We start from the raw sequence: 6,000 nt of genomic DNA, 5'->3' as shown, positions 1-6,000 counted from the left end.
TGTGGTATGGGTACTGCACTCCAAGATATGGTGATATGAGTACTACATTCCCAGATAAGGTGGCATGGTACTACATTCCTAGATATGGTGGCATGGTTCTACATTCCTAGATATTGTGGTATGTGTACTACATTCCCAGATATGGTGGTATAAGTACTACATTTCCAGATATGGTGGCATGGTACTACATTCCCAGATATGGTGGTAATGTACTACATTCCCAGATATGGTGACATGGATACTGCATTCCCAGTTATGGTCGTATGAGTACTTCATTCCCAGATATTGTGGTATGAGTACTACATTCCCAGATAAGGTGGCATGGTACTACATTCCCAAATATGGTGGCATGGTTCTACATTCCTAGATATGGTGGTATGTGTACTACATTCCCAGATATGGTAGCATGGTACTACATTCCCAGATATTGTGGTATGGGTATTGCACTCCCAGATATGGTGACATGGATACTCATTCCCAGATATGTTCCTATGCGTACTTCATTCCCAGATATGGTGGTATGAGTACTGCATTCCCAGATATGGTGACATGGATACTGCATACCCAGTTATGGTCGTATGAGTACTTCATTCCCAGATATTGTGGTATGAGTATTGCACTCCCAGATATGGTGACATGGATACTCATTCCCAGATATGTTCCTCTGCGTACTACATTCCCAGATATGGTTGTATGATACTACATTCCCAGATATGGTGGTATGAGTACTTCATTCCTAAATATGGTGACATGGATACTACATTCATAGATATGTTGGTATGAGTACTTCATTCCCAGATATGGTAGTATTGGTACTAGATTCCCAGATGTGGTGGTATGGTACTACATTCCCAGATACGGTGACATGGATACTGCATTCCCAGTTATGGTCGTATAAGTACTTCATTCCCAGATATTGTGGTATGGGTATTGCACTCCCAGATATGGTGACATGGATACTCATTCCCAGATATGTTCCTATGCGTACTACATTCCCAGATATGGTTGTATGATACTACATTCCCAGATATGGTGGTATGGTACTGCATTCCCAGATATGGTAGTATTGGTACTAGATTCCCAGATGTGGTGGTATGAGTACTGCATTACCAGATATGGTGACATGGGTACTACGTTCCCAGATATGGTCGTATGAGTACTTCATTCCCAGATATTGTGACATGCATACTACATTCCCAGATATGGTCGTACGAGTACTTCATTCCCAGATATGGTGGAATGAGTACTACATTCCCAGATATGGTGGCATGGTTCTACATTCCCAGATATGGTGGTATGAGTACTACATTCCCAGATATGGTGGTATGAGTACTACATTCCCAGATATGGTGACATGGATACTACATTCCCAGATATAGTGGTATGAGTACTACATTCCCAGATATGGTGACATGGATACTACATTCCCAGATATGGTGGTATGAGTACTACATTCCCAGATATGGTGACATGAGTACTACATTCCCAGATATGGTTGTATGAGTACTTTATTCCCAGATATTGTGGTATGGGTACTGCACTCCCAGATAAGGTGGTGTGGGTACTACATTCTCAGATTTGGTGGCATGGTACTACATTCCCAGATATGGTGGTATGAGTATTACATTCCCAGATATAGTGGCATGGTACTACATTCATAGACACGGTGGTATGAGTACTGCATTCCTAGATATGGTGACATGGATACTACATTCCAAGATATGGTAGTATGAGTACTTCATTCCCAGATATGGTGACATGGATACTACATTCCAAGATATGGTGGTATGAGTACTTCATTCCCAGATATGGTGGCATGGTTCTACATTCCTAGATATGGTGGTATGAGTACTACATTCCCAGATATGGTGACATGGATACTACATTACCAGATATGTTGCTATGCGTACTTCATTGCCAGATATGGTGGCATGGTTCTACATTCCTAGATATGGTGGTATGAGTACTACATTTCCAGATATGGTGGCATGGTACTACATTCCCAGATGTGGTGGTATGATACTACATTCCCAGATATGGTGACATGGATACTGCATTCCCAGTTATGGTCGTATGAGTACTTCATTCCCAAATATTGTGGTATGGGTATTGCACTCCCAGATATGGTGACACGATACTCATTCCCAGATATGTTCCATATGCGTACTTCATTCCCAGATATGGTGGTATGAGTACTACATTCCCAGATATGGTTGTATGGTACTACATTCCCAGATATGGTGGTATGGTACTACATTCCCAGATATGGTAGTATTGGTACTAGATTCCCAGATGTGGTGGTATGATTACTTCATTCCCAGATATGGTCGTATGAGTACTACATTCCCAGATATGGTGGCATGGTTCTACATTCCTAGATATGGTGGTATGGGTACTACATTCCCAGATATGGTGGTATGAGTACTACATTCCCAGATATGGTGGTATGAGTACTACATTCCCAGATATGGTGACATGAGTACTACATTCCCAGATATGGTTGTATGAGTACTTTATTCCCAGATATTGTGGTATGGGTACTGCACTCCCAGATAAGGTGGTGTGGGTACTACATTCTCAGATTTGGTGGCATGGTACTACATTCCCAGATATGGTGGTATGAGTATTACATTCCCAGATATAGTGGCATGGTACTACATTCATAGACACGGTGGTATGAGTACTGCATTCCTAGATATGGTGACATGGATACTACATTCCAAGATATGGTAGTATGAGTACTTCATTCCCAGATATGGTGACATGGATACTACATTCCAAGATATGGTGGTATGAGTACTTCATTCCCAGATATGGTGGCATGGTTCTACATTCCTAGATATGGTGGTATGAGTACTACATTCCCAGATATGGTGACATGGATACTACATTACCAGATATGTTGCTATGCGTACTTCATTGCCAGATATGGTGGCATGGTTCTACATTCCTAGATATGGTGGTATGAGTACTACATTTCCAGATATGGTGGCATGGTACTACATTCCCAGATGTGGTGGTATGATACTACATTCCCAGATATGGTGACATGGATACTGCATTCCCAGTTATGGTCGTATGAGTACTTCATTCCCAAATATTGTGGTATGGGTATTGCACTCCCAGATATGGTGACACGATACTCATTCCCAGATATGTTCCATATGCGTACTTCATTCCCAGATATGGTGGTATGAGTACTACATTCCCAGATATGGTTGTATGGTACTACATTCCCAGATATGGTGGTATGGTACTACATTCCCAGATATGGTAGTATTGGTACTAGATTCCCAGATGTGGTGGTATGATTACTTCATTCCCAGATATGGTCGTATGAGTACTACATTCCCAGATATGGTGGCATGGTTCTACATTCCTAGATATGGTGGTATGGGTACTACATTCCCAGATATGGTGGTATGAGTACTACATTTCCAGATATGGTGACATGGATACTACATTCCCAGATATGGTGGTATGAGTACTTCATTCCCAGATATGGTGGTATGAGTACTACATTGCCAGATATGGTGGTATGAGTACTACATTCCCAGATATGGTTGTATTGGTACTAGATTCCCAGATGTAGTGGTATGAGTACTTCATTCCCAGATATGGTCGTATGAGTACTACATTCCCAGATATGGTGGCATGGTTCTACATTCCTAGATATGGTGGTATGGGTACTACATTCCCAGATATGGTGACATGGATACTACATTCCCAGATATGGTGGTATGAGTACTTCATTCCCAGATATGGTGACATGGGTACTACATTCCCAGATATGGTGGTATGAGTACGACATTCCTAGATATGGTAGTATTGGTACTACATTCCCAGATATGGTGACATGGGTACTACATTGCCAGATATGGTGGTATGAGTACGACATTCCTAGATATGGTAGTATTGGTACTACATTCCCAGATATGGTGACATGGGTACTACATTGCCAGATATGGTGGTATGAGTACGACATTCCTAGATATGGTAGTATTGGTACTACATTCCCAGATATGGTGACATGGGTACTACATTCCCAGATATCGTGGTATGAGTACGACATTCCTAGATATGGTAGTATTGGTACTACATTCCCAGATATGGTGACATGGGTACTACATTCCCAGATATCGTGGTATGAGTACGACATTCCTAGATATGGTAGTATTGGTACTACATTCCCAGATATGGTGACATGGATACTACATTCCCAGATATGGTTGTATGAGTACTTCATTCCCAGATATGGTGACATGGGTACTACATTCCCAGATATGGTGGTATGAGTACGACATTCCTAGATATGGTAGTATTGGTACTACATTCCCAGATATGGTGACATGGGTACTACATTGCCAGATATGGTGGTATGAGTACGACATTCTTAGATATGGTAGTATTGGTACTACATTCCCAGATATGGTGACATGGGTACTACATTCCCAGATATCGTGGTATGAGTACGACATTCCTAGATATGGTAGTATTGGTACTACATTCCCAGATATGGTGACATGGGTACTACATTGCCAGATATGGTGGTATGAGTACGACATTCCTAGATATGGTAGTATTGGTACTACATTCCCAGATATGGTGACATGAGTACTACATTGCCAGATATGGTGGTATGAGTACGACATTCCTAGATATGGTAGTATTGGTGCTACATTCCCAGATATGGTGACATGGGTACTACATTGCCAGATATGGTGGTATGAGTACGACATTCCTAGATATGGTAGTATTGGTACTACATTCCCAGATATGGTGACATGGGTACTACATTGCCAGATATGGTGGTATGAGTACGACATTCCTAGATATGGTAATATTGGTACTACATTCCCAGATGTGGTGGTATGAGTACTACATTCACAGATATGGTGGTATTGGTACTACATTCCTAGATGTGGTGGTATGAGTACTACATTGCCAGATATGGTGGTATGAGTACGACATTCCCAGATATGGTGGTACTAAAATTCCATTAGTGACATCTGGAACTATGCCTAGATCGACTGCCGATTTTTTGTATAGCGAACATGAACCAAAGTAATTATGGCATGCAAATATGCTATTTAAATAAAATATAATCAATGTGCTTGGCGGTGTTCATCCTGACATTTGACCCCCATTAGTATTCATTTGACATCATAAAGGTTACGTTGTCACGATATTACATGGATTAAAAGGCCCTTTTATTTAAATCTATTTTATGGGATCATTATTATGCAAACTACACAAATTAATATGCATACGAAAAAGTCAATCACACATTATTATCACATTAATGGGTTTTAATTAACTCAAGATATCAATTAATTTTAACAATAATAGTGCTCTTGTAATTGTCCTATATAATTACTGAACTTGGATATGACAGGAGCAAAAATATTGAATTAATATATAATGTTTGCCAGCGGTCTGATCGGATCCTTGTAACGACATAAACAATAAATTACATGCTCGAGTGTTGTCGCTGACATCTTCTTCGTAGAACGTGGTTTATTATTGCTGTTGTTGTTTTTCACATGTTGTGTTGCTAATTTCTCCATAAACAGGTTGTTTATCAGCTATCGGTGTGACGTCGTCACCGGTTTGACGTGTACTATTTGGCCATGTCAATGGCATCATAGTGGCCACTCTAGTCGGTTTACAGGCTTATAAAAGACCAGATTGTCCCACACTCAAAGTTGTTTTCTTCAGTCTGCCAGCGCGGTATTTTAATGAAATACTGAGAGTGCTTCGATAAACACAAGCTTTACGTCATTTCGGAGTGGCCTTTATTTCTCTGTTGTCTCTGCATTGAACTGCAGTTGAATGAGAAAGCGTGCTTGAACACTCCACCAATCGCAACAGAAGGCGTCCCGTGTCCAGTCACATTGCTAATTAGCATAATAAAGGCTTTAGCAAGTTAACAAATGACGAAACGTAACAAGTATGCTAAGAATTCTTTGGCGATTTTTTCATAAATTGTAATAAAATGAT

This window comes from Saccoglossus kowalevskii, chromosome 21 (genome assembly GCF_978046115.1).
Source record: "Saccoglossus kowalevskii chromosome 21, keSacKowa6.1, whole genome shotgun sequence".
NCBI lineage: Eukaryota > Metazoa > Hemichordata > Enteropneusta > Harrimaniidae > Saccoglossus > Saccoglossus kowalevskii.
The sequence above is the reverse complement of the archived record's forward strand: the minus strand, read 5'-3'. Positions refer to the sequence as shown.